Raw genomic sequence first — 21,522 nt, forward strand, 5'->3', positions numbered from 1 at the left:
GACCCAGTTTTCCCAGCACCGTTTATTGAAGAGACTGTCCTTTCCTCGTTGTATGTTCTTGGCACCTTTGTCAAAAATGAGCTCACCATAAATGTATGGATTTATTTCTGGGATCTCTACTCAGTTCCACTGGTTTATGTGTTTGTTTTTATGCCAGTACCATGCCGTTTCAAATACCATAGCTCTGTAGTAAAATTTGAAGTGAGGTAATGTGATTCCTCCAGTTTTGTTCTTTCTGCTTCAGATAGTTTTGGCTAGTCTGGGTATTTTGTGGTTCCATATAAATTTTAGGACTTTTTTTCTATTTCTGTGAAGAATGTCATTGATATTTAGATAGAGACTTCATGAAATCTGTAGATTGCTTTGGGTAGTATGGACATTTTAACAATACTGATTCTTCCAATCCTTGAACATGGTGTATCTTTTCATTTTTGTGTGTGTCCTCTTCTATTTCTCAAAGCATCTTTCTTAATACTTATGGTTATATATTATAGTTTTTGCTTGTGGATTTAAGGTAGCTTCTTTTGTTGGTTTCTTATTGCTAACACATGTAATGAAATCTCACAACTTCTTGTTGTTTGTAGGCTATCACAAACCATAAGCACAGAGATATAGATACCACCTATTTTGTTTCAATTTTGATGAACTTAGTCTTAGGAAGTTGAGGAAATTCAGCTTTGGTCCTGAAAATCTAATCTGCAGAATGGTTATGTATTAATAACACTCTAGCAAAGAAATTCTGTTAAACAATGTTGAATGTGATAGACTTTTAGTGGCAGCTTAAACATAGAATGGTAAATGCAGAAAATAATTACTCACTGTGATACTTTTTCAGTAATATTGTTTTGCTGAATTTTCTCCACAAGGACTGCAACTGTGGATTTGTATGTGAGTGGAATTATTTTTGAGCATTATAGAAAATAGACCTGTGTTGACTTTTTTATCTGCTGGTACTCCACCCTGCTTGTAGCCTCCAGCCCATGAAACATTTCTCTTAAATCAAGGTTAAAAAATAACTATTTTAGTTCTGAAAATGAAAGCTATTTTTGATCTTATAAACCTTGATTCAAAACCTGAATATAGTACTTATAAACTTTCCAAAGTTGAATAAATGATTTAATTCTCTTGGCCTCGGTTTAATCATCTGTGAGATAAGAAAAATAGTATTTACCCCAGAGAATTCTGTGTGAATTAAATGAAATTATAATTATTGTCAATTACAAGGTATTCTGTATTAGTTTTTTTTCTTCCCTTCCTCCCTCCATCTTGTCCTCCCTCCCTCTCTCCACCTTTCTCTTTCTTCTTTGCTTTCTTTCTTTGTTTTCTTTCTCTGTCACTCATTTTTTCTTTTCCTCCTTCTTCTAATGTATAATTCTCCCATCCAAAAATGTTTTCATAGTTACAATTTTGTATTTGATGATTATTTATATTATATGCATTAAAAAATTCAACCCAACATTTATTGAACACTTCCTCTGTTCAAGACACATTGATAGATATTAGGATTGAGATGAAATGAAGACAGTGTTCCTGCTTTCAAAGTAATAAAAACTGAAATATAAATTAACAGTTACAATACGGTGTGACATGACCTGTTTTTAGCAGGAAGTGCTATGATATTCATAGGCATCCAGGTCAGCCTGGATGGTCAGGGAGGCTTTTTTTTTTTTTTTTTTTTTTTTGAGATGGAGTCATGCTCTGTTGTCAGAGAGGCCATTTGTAGGGGAATGCACCTCATCTGTTAGCTGGGAGAAGGAATGATCTAGGTAGATGAAGAAGGAAATCAGGCTGAGCCCGAGAGGGCCTAGCATGTTTAGGTACCTGAAAAGCTTAGTGTGGTTCTAACACAGGATGGGAAGGACCATGAAAGGAGCAACAAATGGGGTAGTGTAAGTAGAGATGAGATGATAAAGGCCTTTGTGTGCTATGTCTAGAGGTTATACCAGGTTTTTCTATCTGTTCATTATCTTGTAAAATTTTGATTGGCTCTGTAATACATATATTATTCATGTGCTCTTTTGCTTGTCTCTTTTTTTCTCTAGATGATAATCTCCATAACGGTGATTCTCAAATTTGTCTACACATTAGGGTAACCCATGGGAGGGGTTAAAGAAATTATGAAGCCTCAGCTCACCCCTACAGGTTCTGATTAAATTGTTGTGGTGGTCTGGGTAGGGCAATGTGATGTCTTTGATTGACAGTGACTGCTGCCTCAGGCAGTTTCACTATTCTTTTAGGACAGTTGAGTGTTCTTGCAGGGGTTTCCTCATTCATTCTTTCTTTTGTAACTGCTGTTGTCCATAAGTTGCTTGAGAGAACTAACAAAGTCATGTCATATGTAACAAAGTTCCATCAAAATTTGGACCTATAGCAATGAAAATAAGATTAGGAAGTCAAGACTAGTGGGGAAGAGTGAGGGTCCGCACAGGCAAAAGTTACAAGTAAGATAGGGTGAGTAAAATACTTGTTAATGTAAGTTTCTGAGAAAACAAACTTCTCCTTATGATTTAGCATTAGCAGACATTTGTCATCTGGGAACTGCTTTAGACAATGAATACTACGGTGGACATCTATATGCATAGACCTTTTCATGGTTTTTTTGAGTAGTATTTCCAGCAGAATTACTAGGCCTTGCAATTCTTTCTAAAAGGTTGTACTGATACACAATTGCTACCAGCAATGTAAAAGGACCCACCCCAACCCTAACAATGAAGCAGCATGCTAATTGTGCATTTTCTTATGGTCTCAGAGTACTGGTGAAAACAACATTATACACAACAAGCCAGTTACAAAGGCTATCTTGGGGTAAAAGAAAAATGGAGAGTGAGTTGTGTGTGTGTGTTGTGGCATTCCCTCTCTCATTCTTCATGCAGTAGTGGAAGGGATATTTCGCCCCCTCAAGCAAAGCTGGAGAAGCTTTAAGAAATCTACTTTGAGAGGGGAAGTGTCTTGTGTCCCCTGAAATTTAAGGGAAACAGGAATTACTACCCAACCCAGGCCTGAGCAGTACAAAAGTGACAGCTTGGCTGGTTAGATCCTGTGAATGTAGAAGAACTAGCTGAATTACCCACAGGGGGAGCAAAGATGCTTGAGTTTTCCAGCAGACCAAATGAACTGGATGAAGGGAAGCCAACTGTATCATCTTGAAAGAGATTCTGCTCTGGAAGACTCACCTTCAGGAGAAACAAGTCTTCTGGGTTGGGGGAAACTTTCCAATAGATAGAATATCCATACTGTGAAGCCTCAGAAGGTAGGGGGCTGAGGAAGTTTGTCTTAAAAGCCAGCGTAAGATGACATCCTTTGCTTTCAATGAACTAAGAAGTTTCCTAAAATGCCCTGGGAAAAAAAACAAGCAGTCCTGATGTCAGAGACAGCTCATTAGCCATAGTACACCATTCCTTTCTCTTAATTTACTCCTGCAGACCCAACTCTAGAGGGACCAAAATAGCAGCTAGAGAGTAGTTACAAAGAGGTGGAGTGAAGAAAATGTGAAGAAGCTGCTTATATTCTTTTCCTTCCTGTGGGTTTCTGAGTCCAGGGCAGGCCAAAACTGGAGGAGGGAAGAAGAATGTCATTAGCTGATGATCTGAAGTTTTGATATGAGACTGAATCGAACTTTTACTTTCTGCGAGTGACTGCAAATAGCTTTGAGATCTGATCAATCAGGAAAAGTGGTGGGAAAGAATAAATCAATTGTTACCTGCTTGTGACTGATCCAGTAAAGTCTCAGTAACTACAACCATTACAACTTCAGAATATTTTCTGCTACACGTGCTTTTTATCTGAGTTACTAATTTTCATTGATTGGGAGTTCTAAGTGAATGTATATTAAAATCTGTTGATCTTTTCCTTCATTATTTTTTCTTTGCTTCAAATCTGAGAAAGTTATTCTTTCATAGATCTGATATTCTATTGTCTTTTCTATTCACTTTTCAGCAATGTTTAAAAAACATTTAACAACTCTCTGAAGTTTACTTTGGCATGTAGTAAAATGTTCATTTGATTTAAATTATCCCAGATTACTATCTATAGCTGAAAATTGGCAATTTTTTATTCATTCACATTGTCCTTCTATATGCAAGTCTTACTGATTTTTAAGGCCCACATACTTGGAACCTATTTATGTTTGATAAATTTGAAACATACTTAGAGATTTATTTTATTCTTGAGTCAGGCTGAAAGTGGCAGGAGGAGTGGGTTGTAGCAGGTGGGAGTGAGCTTAGCGTATTCTGGGCAGCATTTGGCTCAACTGACCACTCCTTCCTTTTAAAAATTGGGCCGATTCTTGCAAGAAGCCACAAAATACTTACTCTTTTCATTTTCTTCTACCTCTTTTCCCTTGTGTTTGCCTAGTTTTTTCCCCTTCTATCACTACATGTGGGAATTCCTCTGGATTTGATTTTGAATCTGTGTTCCTTTTCTATACTTTCTTCCCAGGAAACTCAACCACTAATAATTTAAAATATATATTGATGGCATAGTAAGATTAAGTCTTCTAGCCAGGCCCGGTGGCTCAAGCCTGTAATCCTAGCACTCTGGGAGACCGAGGCGGGCAGATCATGAGATCAGGAGATCGAGACCATCCTAGCTAACACGGTGAAACCTTGTCTCTACTAAAAATACAAAAAAATTAGCTGAGCGTGGTGGCGGGCGCCTGTAGTCCCAGCTACTCAGGAGGCTGAGGCAGGAGAATGGCATGAACCCAGGAGGCAAAGGTCTCAGTGAGCCGAGATTGTGCCACTGCACTCCACTCCAGCCTGGGTGACAGAGCAAGACTGCATCTCAAATGAAAAAAAAAAAAAAAAAGATTAAGTCTTCCATCCTTACAGCTTCTCCAGGCTCTAGATTCCTATGTCCAGTTGTCCCACATTGTAGTAAATGACTAAAGTCATCTAACAAGTTGCTAACTCATCCTTGAATTTTTTCTTTACATTTTCTTCCCGCATTCAATCTATTTTAAAAAAGCAACAAATCCCAGTGCAAAAATACTTCCATATATTTTCTCTGCTTGTCTATTTTCACTGCTGTATTCCAAGCTGTTAATTTCTCCAGGCAATTTATAATATCCTAAAAGGCTTCAGGGCCCCCCTAGCTGTCTTATAGTACCCTATTCCTGTTTTGATGGCATGTAACACAATCTGTTATGTATTAATGTGTTTGTCTATTAACTTCCTGTTTCATTAGAGTGTAAACTTACAAGGGCAGGAAACATATCTGACTTATTCTTCCCCATCCCCCAAGTGCCTAGCGTGTTACTTGGTATATATTAGACTCCTTATAAAGAGAAGATAATTTCATTTAAAAATCATGCTATGTTGAATTAATTTTTCTTTTCCATACATTTTTATAATTTTATCATGGGTAAAATTTTTCAATTCCTTGAGACAGGTTTCTTAATCGGTATATGGAGAAAAAAATCCAAAAGCTCCTTTACACAATTTTTGCTCCTATTATTTCCAAATTATTTAATTAGGTATTGATTTAGTACTTAAAAAGAAACTATTTTATTTTTTCTCTCATTATTTTATTGATTATATGTTTGTATGTGTTCTACCTCCCTCCAACATGTTTTAAAACCAGAGATTTCTTATTAGTATGTAAATTTTCTTAAGATTTGAAAATCCACATACATTATATTATCTAATTTGTTGATTAAAAAAATTAAAATAATTTTGTTGGTCCTCTAACCAAAATTTTTTTATAGTTTTTTTTCTTGGCAGGATTTATGCTGTTTTGATAAAAAGTTTCATTGGTTGGCTTCTTTTTTTTTTACATATTAACATTTCGTGGGCCTATTTTATTCTCTAGGCTAGAGTATTTTTTCTGCTTTTCTTTCTTTTGCTTTTTTCTGATGTTATTTTTCAGTTGGTTCTTATCACTATTTCTATTGGATACCATCTGTTGTTTTGGTGACATGTTGAAAACTTTCCTAAGGATTCCTGATTTAAACTTCTTTTTCTTTCTGATGCTATATGTGGCTATAAGACAAAATAAACTTTGCAACTAATGCTATGTTTGACAATAGTTGTAATTCTTGCATTTTTCTCTACTCATTCTCTCTGTTTTATTTTCCTTGGTTAACTGGTAAATTTTGAAATATTTCTTATGACTTACAATGCATCTTAAAAATTGGCTTTTAATAAAATTACACATTGACTACAATTGGTTTCATAAATTTGTCATTCATTCAATAATATTTATTATTCATTTAGTACACATCAGACAATGTTGTTAACATAAATGTCGTTCATATTGGCATCAGCTCATGGGGATATCATTTTAATTTAAACTTTTAAAATATTTTCACCAGTTTTATTAAGTCAAAATAACTGGAATTAACTTAATGAACCGTATTGATTTCTATTTGAATTTCTAATAGCTCTTCTTTTCCACCACTGAGCACTGACTAACTGACCTGTCTTTTATAGATACAGATTTTCAGTTGATAGTTCTCGGTTAACAATAATTGCTGACCTCTTATGAGCTCTATGTGGAGTAAAAAACAGTTATAGCTCCTCCCTCTTAAAAACCAATTTGTATGAGATAAGGTTCTAGTAAACAAATAAATATGCAATTACAAATTGTGGTAAATGCCTTGGAGAAAATAAATAATGTGTATTGAAAGAAAATAATAGGAAAAATTACTTTTGTTGATCTAATTCCATATATTCAATTAAACCTGTTGCCTGAATTATTGACACACATTTTCCCATTGTCTACTATATATTTCCATTGTGTGTCGACATATGATACCTCAAACTTAACATCTTGTCTCTCTCTCCTTTCCCTCCCCCTTCCTCCTTATTCATATAGTTTATTGAAGCCAACTTTCTGCCAAAAAATTTAGTAGGCACTTTACAGATAAATTTTAATTGTAGGTTATTTATTAGTATTATCATGCCCATTTACTGATAGAAGAATTGAGTGTCATAAAATTGAGTCTCATTAACTAACTTTTTTTGGTCAATCAGTAACAAATTTTCAAGCAGGAGTGCTAACCTGAGTCTCTTGATTAGAAAGTTCAGATTCTGTCTGCAATTATACCAGCTTCACAGCATTTATTGTGTACCAACTCTGTGCTAAGAAGATTGCATTTCTTTATGTAATCATTACAGCCCCATGAGATAAATGCTATCTTCATCTTACATAAAATATTCAGAAATGTTAAATTACTCTCCATTGTCACATAGATGGTAAGAAACGGAAGTGGGATATGAGTCCAGATCCACTCCAGGAAAGCCCGTGCTTTTTCCTGTTCACCGCGTACTTCTATGATATAGAGTACTGTTTATTCCTTATCTTGCTCAATAAGACCTTGAGGCCATAGATGAAGTATTTTTTATGACTGTATATGAAGGGCCCTCATTAATTGTCTGTTAAGGATTGCATAGGTAGTTTAATAAGTTGAGCCCTTCAAATTGTATAAAATTTGTCCAAAATGATTTTATTTTTTATGGCGCTAATAAGGTACCGTATGCTTATTTACAGGCCATAATGCTTAAAACAACCTAACTTAGCCAGGCCTTTCACCCTGTAGATGCTGACATTCTGTCAAGATGAATACCAGCTTCCTCATCTATTTGGCAGATATGTGAATATTTATTAGGTGTCTGGCACAATACTAGGCACTGTGAATACAATATAGGGAGAAACCTATGTAGGTCTTGCCTCATGAACAGCCTAGTGATGGAGACACAGTAACCAAATAATAACACTGATAAATATAGAATTATAAACTGAGATAAATGCTACAGAAAATGGGAATTCTGTGCTAAGAAAATTTATCCATCATGAAGAGGCAGGCCTAATCTGGGTGGGAAAGGTGAATGGAGAGGATCTATCAGGAAAGCCTCCCTGAAGATTTTTAGGTTGTTACTTATGTTTACAGTATTTACGGAGAAGTGTAGATACAGTACAACACTAGAAAGTTATGAGTTGTTGTTTACATACACTTGAATCCAGCAGATAGTACAAAACATAATTTTTCTCTTCTCATTAAGTCGCCTATCAGTCCACACAGATGCCTCCTCTAATTGGCATGTAAGAGATCCTTTCTCTCTTTATCTCTTATTTTCATTTCCCTCAGGGTGACCTTGGGAGCCTTCTATCCATATGTCCTCTTGCCAGTGTCTTAGACCTTTCTTGCAATTTCTGTATGGCCATGGAGATAACTTTAAGGGTGAATAGAAAATAATAATTCCATCTAACTGGAGCAGAACAAATAATCTTCTTGTGGTGAGAGAGAAAGAAAAGTGCACTGAGGAAACCAGAAAGGAGAGTGAGGGGTAGCTATTATGGCTGGATCACAGGGAGAAAGTGATTTGAAAAGAGGTTGCAGGAAAGGTAAAGGTCAGATACTGATTTGAACTTAAGATTCAGCAAGTGCCTCAAGTAGAAAAGAAGTGCAGAATGTTGGGCTCATTTCTTTGCAGTAATCCCCTTCTTCAGGATCTCAGGCCGTTAAGTCCTGGCTGCTTTGGTAGTTCCATGTGGTTATCTGTCCCACGGACCTTGACCCAATGATGGATGAATAACGTACACTGACACAGACATTTTGCCTCTCAGTCTGGTTGAGGGTACGGGCCTCTTGCAGACACCAAGGAGGGTGCTGTAAAGAGTTGCAACCACGGCCCTGACTCGCTGGCCCTGCTGGTATTTATTCAGCACACATTAAATGACAAAGACTTTGAGTCAACACTATTAGAGGGTAATTAACCTGGTTGCCCTTCCACCAAGAGACCCATCCTGCCCGCAAATGATCAAAGGTTAGTTTTAGGACCACATGAGTAAACAAGTTATTTAGATAAACTCCTCTATATTCCTCTCTATCTACGTCCTAAGCTTTTAAGAGAATTCAGCTGCCTTCAGCCAAACACTTTACTGAAGCTATGCAAACCCTCAGGCGTTCCAAGAAGGTTTGTGTTTATTTCCTATAATTTTACAATTTTTCCCACCATCTTGACTAAACTCCCACAGTTCCACACTCTAGTTTTTTGTTTCTGCACATCCTAGAGACTGAAGAAAGCTCTAGACCATTAGGATATCACTTTCTACTCTGCCTCTGTGGCCTGTGCTGCAAATTTGAAAATGTCTTAAGGGGAAAATAAGTAGAGAATGTCTGGCTCACCAATATGCTGTCAAGTTCTAGTTGTTGTGATTACTTTTTTTTCTTTTTTTGAGATGGAGTTTCACTCTTGTTGCACAGGCTGGAGTGCAATGGTATGATCTTGGCTCACCACAACCTCTGCTTCCAGGGTTCAAACGATTCTCCTACCTCAGCCTCCTGAGTAGCTGGAATTATAGGCATGTCCCACCATGCTCGGCTAATTTTGTGTTTTTAGTAGAGACAGGGTTTCTCTATGTTGGTCAGGCTGGTCTTGAACTCCCGACTTCAGGTGATCCACCCGCCTTGGCCTCCCAAAGTGCTAGGATTACAGGTGTGAGACACTGCACCCAGCCGTGATTACTTTTTAAATGCCATTTAAAAAAATTACCCCAAAGAAGCATTAATTAGACTGACATCTTGCTTGTCAACAGAAACACTGGAAGCCAGAAGCACATGCCATGATATCTTTAACTTTGATACCAAAAACAGATAAATTCACTATGATATTTATAGTATAATTCATGGTATAATTTATCTTAAAGAAAATATTAGTACATTTTATCCAGCAGTATATAAAAAGAATGACACCAGGACTGAGTAGGATTTATTCCAGAAATTCAAGGTTGATTTAACATTTAAACATCAATTAATGTAATTAATTTAAAAATAAAGAGAAAAATCTCATGATAATCTCAGCAGAGTGAGCAAAACCATGTGATATATCAACATCCATTTATGTATATGTTCTCAGTTCTTAATCAGACATGAAATTAAAAAGCTTTACAGGAAAATTATACCTAATAGTGAAATGTTAGCATCCTTTTGTCTGAGATTAAGAGTGATACAAGAATACTGCTATCCTCACGTCTATTCAATGTTGTAATGTACTTATAATACGGAAAATAAATAGATAAATTAATAAAGGAAATAGGTTTCAAAAGAGTAAACATTTTACTGAATCTGGTATGATTGGGTACAAATCAAATAAAAAATCAACAGAAATATTTTCAGGATTAATATGTAAATTTAACATGGTTGCTGAATATAAGAGTAAGTAACATAAGAAATCAATTGTATTCCTATATACCAGCAACAATCAGGTAAAATACAATTTATAATATATTTTTACAATAACATAAAAGTATTAAATGACTAGATACATATCTAACAAAAGATGTAGAAGACCTATACAGAAACCATAAAATATTATTGATAGACATTAAAGAAGTCCTAAATAAATGGAGAATTGTAGCATGATTGAAAGATTCAATATTGTAAAATTATTAATTCTCCCCAAATTTATTTATGAATTCAATTCAAAATCCAAACGGATATTTTTTAAACTTCAAAGCTAATAATAAAATCTACATAAAACTTCAGTGTCAAAATAGACAAGGCAATCTTGGTGAAGAAGAATGCAGGAAGACTTGCTCCACCAGATATTACATCTTACTATAAAGCTACAGAAATTAACACAGTGTGACAAAAATAGACAAATGGACCAGTGAAGCAGAACAGAGAGCCCAGAAACGTATTGTTTTGGTTATCTATATCTACATAAGAAACCATCCCAAAACTTAATGGCTTAAACTCACAATCATTTGTTTTCTCTCATGATTCTGTAGACTTAGTAAGACAGTTCTTTTGCTTCATATGGTGTCAGCTGGAGCAGTAGTCTTTCTGTATCTTAATAGGTATGGAACTTTCTAGATGGCTTGTTCACATGTCTGGCATTTGGTTCTGGCTGTTGGCTGGGAGATTGTTAGGTTTGTTGATGACAGCACCTCAGATCTCCTTCATTTGTCTTCTCCATGTGGCTTGGACTTCTCATAAGATGACAGCTGGGTTTCCAGAGGGAGTGTTCCAAGCACACAAAAGCAGATACTAGCCATTTCTTAAGATTTAGTCTTGGAAGTCATGCAGCATCACTTTTGCCACATTCTGATGATCAACTAAGGTTGCAGAGTTAGCACATATTCAAAAGGCGTGGAAATATATTTTGCCTCTCAATAGGAAGAGTGACAAAGGATTTGCTATCATCTTTAGACCACCACACACAGCCATGGATATATGGGTACTAGACTAATGCAGAGGTGGCACTGTGGGGAGAATTTTATCTTTTCAATTAAATGATACAGAGAGAACTGAATACTAATATGGAAAAAAGTGAAACTTGACCTTACATCAAACCCTAATAAAAAATAATTCCAGTTAGGGCTACACACTCAAATGTCAAGGCAAAAAGTAATGCTTTAAAAATGATATAGGAGAATGTCTTCATAATCTCGGGATAGGAAATGTTTTTTAAGCAGTACATAAAATGCGTTAACTATAAAGGAAAATATTAATAAATTGGACTACTTTTTAATTGTCACCAGTGCCGATGTCATATTCCCTTGACTGATCTCTAATTTTAACCATAGCTAGTGGTTAGAGAGTTCTGTGCTGACTCAGACTCACCTCTGACAGCATCTCTCCTCAAGTTACATGATTTATATTCCATGGCTTAAATTTAGCAGCACGAGGGACTCTCTTGGCTAGTGTGAAAACACAGCCTTGGAGTGTGGGATTAAGACCCCTAAGCATAATCTCAAACAGCAAGGCGAGAAATGGGAAAAATGCTTCTATCTCCTGTTTTTCAGACAGACTGCGCTGAGAGGCATTCTGCACAATTCACAGGAGTTTCTGCCAGAATGAAGCCCTACTTCCAACAGTAATGTCAACAACAACCTTTATATTGGCTTTTCCTTCTGCCTGAATTCTCCCTATTCCTTCATCTCTGTTTCATAGGATCATTTTCCACTTAGACTACCTGTACACGAGTGTTTGTCTTGGTTTTTGGAGAGACTCAAACCAAAACAATATGAAAATTAAGAGTTCTGCTTATCAATCAATGTTCTTATTAAAGAGTGAAAAGATGGCTCACAGAGTGGAAGTATTTACTTCTAAACACTGTAACTGAAAATAATGCTCATATCCTAATTTTTTTTGAAATGCTCTATAAGAAAAACAATTACAATCCTTTAAAAAAATGTATGTCTTGTGAACAGGCCTTTTACCAAAGAGATATAAAAATGGGCAATGAACAAAGGGGAAAGGTACTTAACTGCTAGTTCAAATTAAAGTACAGTGAGATGCCACTATACACCCATCAGAATGATGAAAATTAAGAATCAGAATAATACTGTTAGCCATTCAAATTCTCCTATCCACCTAGTGGAAATATGAATTGAAACAACCAATTTGGTAAACTGAGATCATCTACCAAAGTTGAAGATACACATACACTTTGACCTAGTAATTCCATTCCAGGATACCAACCTCTTAGAAATATTTGCACATGTGTCCCCATGTTGTTTGTAACAGTTAATAACTACAAAGGATCCAAATGTCCAATCATCCTACAATGATTGGAGAATATATATAGTGTAGATAATACAATGAGATCTAATACAGCAACAAAAATGACAATCCTGGAGTGATATCCAACAACATTATATAATCTATGTAATGTATATTTAAACATACACAAAATAATATGCACTGCATACTTCCCTATATAAACATATATGGAACATAATACTGAGTTATGTTTAGTAATGAGTACATCTCGGTAAAAGTACAAAAAAAGCAGGATGTAATAATCATAAAATCAGAATGGCGGTTACAGAAGAACAAGGTGGTGTGATTGGGAGTGGGCATACGGGAGAAGTGTAAGGTACTGATGTTTTTTTATAAACTAAATACCAAGGTGAACAATTATGGAGAAATTCAAAAATAAGTAAAAGCAAATAAAACAATTTGATAAACTTCCATATGCTTACCACCAGTTTCAAAGTGATCAATTTATGGCCTATCTTATTTCATCTGTACTATCCTATTACTCTTATATCCATAACATGGATCATTTTGGAGCAAATCCCACACATCATATTATTTTATGGGTAAATATTTCTATATATCTATAAAAGATAAGACATTAAAAACATGCATTCATAAAACCATTACCACATCCAGAAGCTTAATATTAATTTCATAACATCATTAGTTACCCAGTGTTCAAATTTTACTGATATTCCCAATTATTTCAACAGTTGGTTTGTTCAAATCAGTATCCACAAAATGTATCACATCTTATATTTGGCTGCTATTCCTCTTGAGTGGGGTGACTGTGCATTCTAGATTGCCCAGAATCCCATTTTCAATAGCATCCCTTTTCTGTTTCTGAAATATCCTGTGTTGGGTGAAAATGTATATGGTTGCTCTATACTTAAGTCTCTTTTCATCTTTAAGCTCCCATTTCCTTCCTTTACCTTTTCTTTTACATTTTGTTTTTGTTATTAGAAGAAACTAGGCCATTTGTCCTATGGTGTTTTCTACAGTCTTATTTGCTTATTACATCTCTCTGGTGTTGTTGAATATGTTCCTCTGTCTGCTATATTTCTTGTAACTGGAAGTTAGAGTATTCTCCCCCTAGAGTTTGATGTATTTCAGATTCCATTTGGATCAGGAGTTGGGGGTCAAGGAGGGAATGCTTCATAGGTGATGTTGTTTACTTCTGTTAGAAAGAATGTAACATCCATTTGTCTCTCAGTAAGTTTAGCAGCCATTGATTATTATTATCTAAGGTGTATTATTTCAAAAAGAATTTGCAAAATGCTGATATTAGTTCTGTCTCTTGATCAAGGAGGTATTTATATGGGTGTGGCTTTATAATACACTGTAATTCATTCAGCCATTTATGGAATTTTCTGCATATATGTTGTTTCATGAAATATATTAAACACACATGTATATAACTACATATGTGTATGATGAATTGGTGAAAATATTTTAAAATTAAAGTTATGAAATTAATATGTTTTGCATGTTAGGCGGAAATTATTGACTTACCAAAAGGAAATTTCCTCACTACTCTCAATACTAAAAGTAAGTTTTAGGCCGGGCGCGGTGGCTCACGCTTGTAATCCCAGCACTTTGGGAGGCCGAGGCGGGCGGATCACGAGGTCAGGAGATCGAGACCACGGTGAAACCCCGTCTCTACTAAAAATACAAAAAATTAGCCGGGCGCGGTGGCGGGCGCCTGTAGTCCCAGCTACTCGGAGAGGCTGAGGCAGGAGAATGGCGTGAACCCGGGAGGCGGAGCTTGCAGTGAGCCGAGATCGCGCCACTGCACTCTAGCCTGGGCGACAGAGCGAGACTCCGTCTCAAAAAAAAAAAAAATAAATAAAATAAAAGTAAGTTTTAAATAATGATGATTGATATGTCATCCCAATGTGGCCAATTGTTTAGGAAAGTGCCTAAGCTTGCTATGTTGAACTGACGTGAGAAATGTAGAAAAAGTAGAATGTGATAATGGTGAACAGGAAGAGGACATGTTGTGGCTTCATGGCAGTTAAAGATTATAGTGTTTGATGAATAACTAAGAGATATGCCATTGTAAAAATGATAACTTGATTGGGCTTTTGGACCTCAAAGAATTATAAATATTTATTCAATGTGATGATTATAGACTGATTTGTGTGTCTTATACTCTGTATTCCAATTGATTCTAGCTATCATCTCCCAGGAGGGATTGACCAAAGTAATACAGCTAGATTTAAAAATTTACAAAAGTTATAAAGTTACTCCCTGATAGAGAGGAAAAATCGAAATTTTTTTTTCTATTTCGTAGTGGGAGTGAAATTAAGAGTTGACAACTTTCTTGCTAAGGAGGTATTACTATCACAAAGCAAGTAAAACTACATTTTGAAACATATTTCTCAGTGATGATCGGTAACTGAATTTAATTACTTCTGGGAAATGCAAAAGGAAAAAATTAACCTCATTGGCCCTTGGGAAAAGGTGACATCTTATTCTGGAGGTCGCTGATTTAAATTCAGTTTATATTGCTTACTAGTGGCCAACAAACTCCAACAAGCTTCTTATATATTGATTGGTATTTATTGTGGATCTTTCAACTTGGTTAATAGTCTTTTTCTAAGCTATCATCTTGATGATGCATCTATTTCCCTAGTTTCACTCTCCTTTGTTTCTATTATTTGAATCATCTTTTTCACTGGAGAGAGTAGAGCATAGAAGTTGAAAAGACTGATATCTGAATACAGACTGGGTTGTAGCTATGTGACCTTGGACAAGTTTCTTAACCTCTTCTTGCCTTATTTTCTTTGCTTGTAGAATGATAATAGTATGTCTCACTTACCTGTAGTAATGATTAAATACATATCACATCCACAGCAAATAATAGTTATCTCTCATGTGCTTCAGCAGCTCGTTTACTTAGTTGTATACTAAAGATGTCACCACCAGAACTATTCTATCATTTAGATCTTGAACCCTAAAAATATCTATTCTGATTACAACATTCTTGCCTTCTAAATGCAGTTTCTTTCATTCCCTCATTACTAAGATTCCCCCTTTTCTCTAGTTCCTTGAGCTATTCTTACATCCTAGTTCCAGTGGTTTCCAAATGTTTATACTTCATGGGCCAAAAAAAAAAAAAAATCGAAGGACCAATGAAATATTATCAATTTATTGGCAAGTAAGAATGTTAAAATAGCAAACACCATCATATGTTGAAGTTATGAAATTATTTGTGTTATTTTTAAAAATATGTGTTATCTGATAAACTACATACTTCACTAGGTAGACTCATGAGGAATCTACTTTGATCACCTAGAATGTGCAGATCTAGTGCCTAAGGTATGATACTAACTTCAAGAAATACAGTATTTTTTAGAATGAATAAGTTAAAAATCTCCAATATTTAATAAAGGTAACACATTTTGGCAAAAAATGAAAGTTGAAATTTGTAAATCAAATGTGTATGTGGAAAGTGTTCAGTGCCAAAAATAACAGTATTAAAACAATATGTTACTGTTTTGCTGATACAGGTTTTCAGTTCATTAATTTGTATTCAGTAGTGAAATACAAAATGAAGCTCACATGTCCAAACTTTCCTGGTACTTTGTTCTTTAAACTGCAGTTAGTACCAATACTCTAGATTCAGATAAGTGTGTTGATGAAATTGTAAGCTACACTCCTAAGGCAATTTCAAAATTCAGAAAATTCTGGTCAGAGCCTGGCTGGGTTGTGTCACTGTCTCAGTCAGGCCAATCATTTTAAACCCAATTATGTATTTGTTTGACAACTATACAGTAGGATTGGGGCAGAGACTTAATTTCTCCTATAAAAATTTAAATGCCCCTTCATTTAATATCTTTGTTAGTTATCTCATTGTACTCTTCTTTGAATTTCCTTAAATTAAATTTCACTCACACATGAAATTAATGAATAAAGTAAAATTTAGGAAAATGAAAAGAAAGGCCATAGATGACACAGTGCATATTTTCTAATTTAAGCAATATATTTCTTGGAAGTTCCCAATTCCTTTTCTCAGCTTCATAGGCATTAAAATCATTTCTTCCTGGTGTTCTCTACCATTCCTGGCCTCTGTCTCCAGTAAAGCCTTATTTGATTATTTCTGAAATACCTTTTTTTTTCAATTTCTCCTTCCTAATCCAGGGAAAGAAAAGGAATGTGAGTTGACCCTCTTAAGCAGATGAGATAGATGTAGTTTTAAAATAAAAATGCTTAAGGTGAGCCTCATACTAAACAAGTGTCTCTAAATTTCAGGCGAATATGAGGAGTAAAAGACACTGTAAAGTTCGACATGATTACCAGCTTGTTAGAGTTCCTGTTAGCTCAAAGAATAACCTTAGAGCTACTCATCTTGTAAATTACTTACTGGCTTGATTTTGTGCTGGAATTCTGCAAGTTGCTGGTGGTAAACGGTGCAGGGACTGGCAGAGGATTGCCAGGAGGGTTAAATAGGCAATTCTGAATTCAAATATTGCCAATGATGTTTATATTGCTACCATTGTGATTCTGAAATAACTGGCCTGAGCTATAAATTCTTCATTGGTGAAATGGAAATAAAATAGCATCCATCTGCAAAACTGTTAGGATTAAGTACCTGAGTGCCTGACACGCAGTATTCACTCTGTTGAGCACACTTTCTCCTTCCCATCACTTCTAGTCTCCGTACTCTCCTCAAAGCTAATTAGGATAAAGGAGAAACAATAACTTTAGAGCCTAAGGTAAATCAATAAACCATTCAACTAGTTCATATTGATTATTCTATATAGAACTATGCTTGATTGTAGGGGGATAGAAAAAATTGTAAAATATAGTCTCTGTTGGAGGCTCCTATAGCCTAGAGACATGGATCCTTGAGATAGGGAGGAATCTTAAACATTATCTAGTTTACGTAACTACCTCTTCAGCAGATAAGACCTGAAATAAGTAGGCAGTAATACACAACAGTAGCTTATCAGGTGCTTCAGAGATTTAAACTGCATAATAGAGTGGATATTTCCTGAGAGGAACCTTAGATGGCCAACATGAGGTTCCTTATGGGTGGTTTTACTTATCTTGTCCAGTTGACCATAATCTACATTGTTAGCATGCAGCCAGTGGCTTGGTGTCTTTGTGTGAAAGCACATGTTTAACATATTTCACAGTTGTTGATGAATATCCTAGAATACCAATTCATAAAGGTAAATGAGAAATTTATGGTCATGTCTAATGAAATACTCGCCTATTCATGAATAGCCTGTTTTAATGGGGAAATCATACATTAGTGTGTGTGTGTGTGTGTGTGCGCGCGCGCACGCGGGGGCATGCATGTGTGTGTGTGTGTATATGTATATATGTGTGGGTGTATATGGAAATTATATATATGAATCCAAATTAAAATCAGAAGATGGATAGGACATCAAAAATTAATTGAAGAAATTTAGATGACCTTAAGAAGTGTACCACTAAAGTAGCTTGAAATTCTTTTTTCTCATAATAGGGATATTCTTGCCAATGGATGGTAATGCTTATGTGGTAGGCATCGTATGGAGTAATATAAGGAGAAATGGCTAGTGTTAGAAGTAATGGGAAATAAAAAATTATGAACAAGGTTATAACCTTCTGATAGGGGGTTAATTATGTTACAAGTTAAAAATGGAAAGAATGCCTTTTGTTTATTTTAATTTTCTATATGAAATAACGGGGCATTTTTCGGAGTATTCCTTCAGTACATGTTCCTGAATATTTCTAATATTTTCTTTTCACCCATGGCCCAGGAAAACATGTCAGAATTAGAGGGAAAGGCATATATTAATAACTAGAATGCCTACATTTTCCTTTTGTCCCTAAATAAATGTTAGTTTTCTAATTTATCTGTGAGCATTTGTACAAATGCAAAGAATGAATTCCAGGTGGTTGTTTAATATGCTTATTTGACTATCTACATGATACAAGTTACAGAAGTAGGCTTATGGGGAAAAAGGTAAATAATAAACCGTGTCTTCAATAAACTCTGTCTTCAAGCAGCTTGAAATCTTGTTGGAAAGATAAAAATAAAAGGGTTTTTTTTGTTTTTTTTTTTTTTTGAGATGGTGTCTCGCTCTGTCGCCCAGGCTGGAGCACAGTGGCGTGATCTCGGGTCACTGTAAGCTCCGCCTCCCGGGTTCATGCCATTCTCCTGCCTCAGCCTCCCGAGTAGCTGGGACTACAGGGGCCCACCACCACGCTGGCTTTTTTTTTTTTTTTTTTTTTGTATTTTCAGTAGATACGGGGTTTCACCATGTTTGCCGGGATGGTCTCGATCTCTTGACCTCGTGATCCGCCCACCTTGGCCTCCCAAAGTGCTGGGATTACAGGTGTGAGCCACTGCACCCTGCCAAAAATAAAAATTTTAAACATTATATTATATTGATTATATAATAATGTCAGTTACTTAGAATTGATTCAATAAACAGTTATGAATAGCTACTTTGGGCACAGTTTTGGGCTCTGTGTTAAAGATACCACCATTGAAGATTCCTGACTTTGAGGCACTAATTGGAGGTTGTTGCACTTGAATTGTTTAGATGCCAGGTATACAGAGACGATGTAAAGGGAAGATACGAAGATAGGATGGGGAGGTGACTTAAGGAAGACTTCCTGAGAAGGTGATTTCAGGATTGGGTCTGAAAGGATATGAGTTGATAAAAACAATGTAAGACAGATCAGTAGCTGGCACAGGCAGTAGGAGTGGGTTGATACTTGCATGATGGTTGTAGGGGTGGTGGAGAATAGCATAAGCAACAATATGGGCTTAGAAAAGAACATTTTTGCCTCAAGAAAGAGTGTCAGCTTCCATGTTGCTTTTCGTTTGAAAAATCTGTTATGTCTTCTTTCTACTCTGAATTTTTCTGTATCATAGTTCTTTATAGACAAGGATAACATGATATTGCTTATTAAGCTTTTAGGAATTTGGTTGCTAGACTAATCTGAAGTGACCAAGGACTAAGGAGGAAACTCTTTGATCCTGGTCCATGATGAAAAATGGTACAGAAAGTTTTGTACCATCTGGTCATTAATGGATCCAGAAGCTCCTCTTGCTTTAATGCTATCCTCTTCAACATTTAGGTACCAGCTCATCCTGCTATCCTACAGGCAGTGGATAGAAAAAGAGAGTGGTGTCTTGTGCAGCAGGCTTTAGGAGGCAGGATTTCAAGTGGCATACATCACCTCCATCTATATTCTGTTGGTCATAACTCAACCACGTGGTTCCCTCTAACTGTGAGGAGGGCTGTGAAATGCAGACTTTGTGTTATTCACAGGGCCTCTGAGCAATTAGACAATCTAGATCCTACATGGACCTATGAGGCATGGTTCTGTGTATCTAAGGATGTTATCAGGGAAATCAGAATTAGCTGATTAGCCAAATTAGGCACTTTTTGCCCTCTCCCCTGCCAGTTTATAGCTAAAGAATATTTGTATGGCAGTAGTATAGTGGTTATATAAACAAAAGTCCAGGATAATTGTAGAGACCCTTGCGTATGATGTATTATATATCTCAGTAAAGCTGCGTAAAAATACAGGAATTGCTGATATTATTAGCTTAATAGGTATCACTGTACACTGGAGTCTAGTGGGTCACCACTAAATCCTCGGCACCTCTCTCATCACCCTTCATGGTTGTTCATCTTTTCCTTTTTGATGTTCGTGCATGTTCTTTGAGATTTATGCATAAAGGTCCAGTAAGCATGCAGAGAGACATCTTGTCTCTCCCATTCACCTCTGTTTTCCCTGTACCTAGCCCTGGGTTCAGTTGCTATGTGATAAAGTCTAAAGAGATGAATTTATGTTTATGTGAGACTTCAAATATGTCTGTATATGCAGTTACATGAGTCTATTTTAATTCTGTAAGTTTATAATCTCTTTTAACTTTGAAATCTATTAACAGAGTGTAGTATTTTTTTTTTTTTTTTTGAGATGGAGTTTTGCTCTGCTGCCCAGACTGGAGTGCAGTGGTGCAATCTTGGCTCACGGCTCACTGCAACCTCCGCCTCCCAGGTTCAAGTGATTCTCGTGCCTCAGCCTCCTGAGTAGCGGCGACTATGGACGTTCACCACCATGCCTGGCTAAGTTTTGTATTTTTAGTAGAGATGGGGTTTCACCATGTTGGCCAGGCTAGTCTTGAACTCCTGACCTCAGGCAATCCACCCTCCTCAGCCTCCCAAAGTCTGGAATTACGGGAGTGAGCCACCATGCCTGGCCAGTATTTTCTTATTTATTTTTTCTCTGATAGTCTTAGTGTTCATTGTATTTTTAGTAAATGCGTATTTACTGAGTAATGGTGATTCTTCAGTTGCATACACTATACATTGAGTAGTAAATTTTACATAGATGTTCTTATCCATTCTAGCCTAGTACATACTTGCTGCAGAGTCAAATATATTATATGTTTCTTTTATGTCTGGCTTTACTCCAAGTACAATGCATAGATTTGTTTTTAGCTTCTGATGCATTATCTTTTCAGACTGTTTAATGATAGTTTTCTTTTACTGAATCATTATTGAATGAAAGGAAGATATTACAGATAATAAGAGTGTGTGTATGTGTTTGCATATTTGTGTGTGTGTGTGTGTGTTTACTGTTGATATTATATGGGTGGGTTTTTAGTAGCTCTTACTCCAAAATAAACACAAATATTTCTTAGTATTAAGTCTTTTTTTTTTCTAAGTGGCATCTATACTTTTCTTTTTGTGTATGAATGAGTGATAGCAGAAAAGTGATTGCAGTGGTTTCATAGCTCAATAAATTAGTATGTAGGAGATTTACTGTGTCTTAATCAATGAAAAATTGTTCCTTTCTGATCTCAGAAAGATCCAATAAAAGGGGTAACATATATAACCTTATTCTTTTTGAGGCTGCAAATGAACTGTAAAATTATTAGGCACAGTTTAATTGCCTTTTTATAGCTATGTTGAGAAGAGCATATATACATGATCTCTTATTGTGGAGAGTGGGGAACAAAACATGTCTCCTTTTTTTTTTTTTTTTTTTTTTTTTTTGAGAGAGAGTTTCGCTCTTAT

This window comes from Symphalangus syndactylus, chromosome 2 (assembly GCF_028878055.3).
Source record: "Symphalangus syndactylus isolate Jambi chromosome 2, NHGRI_mSymSyn1-v2.1_pri, whole genome shotgun sequence".
NCBI lineage: Eukaryota > Metazoa > Chordata > Mammalia > Primates > Hylobatidae > Symphalangus > Symphalangus syndactylus.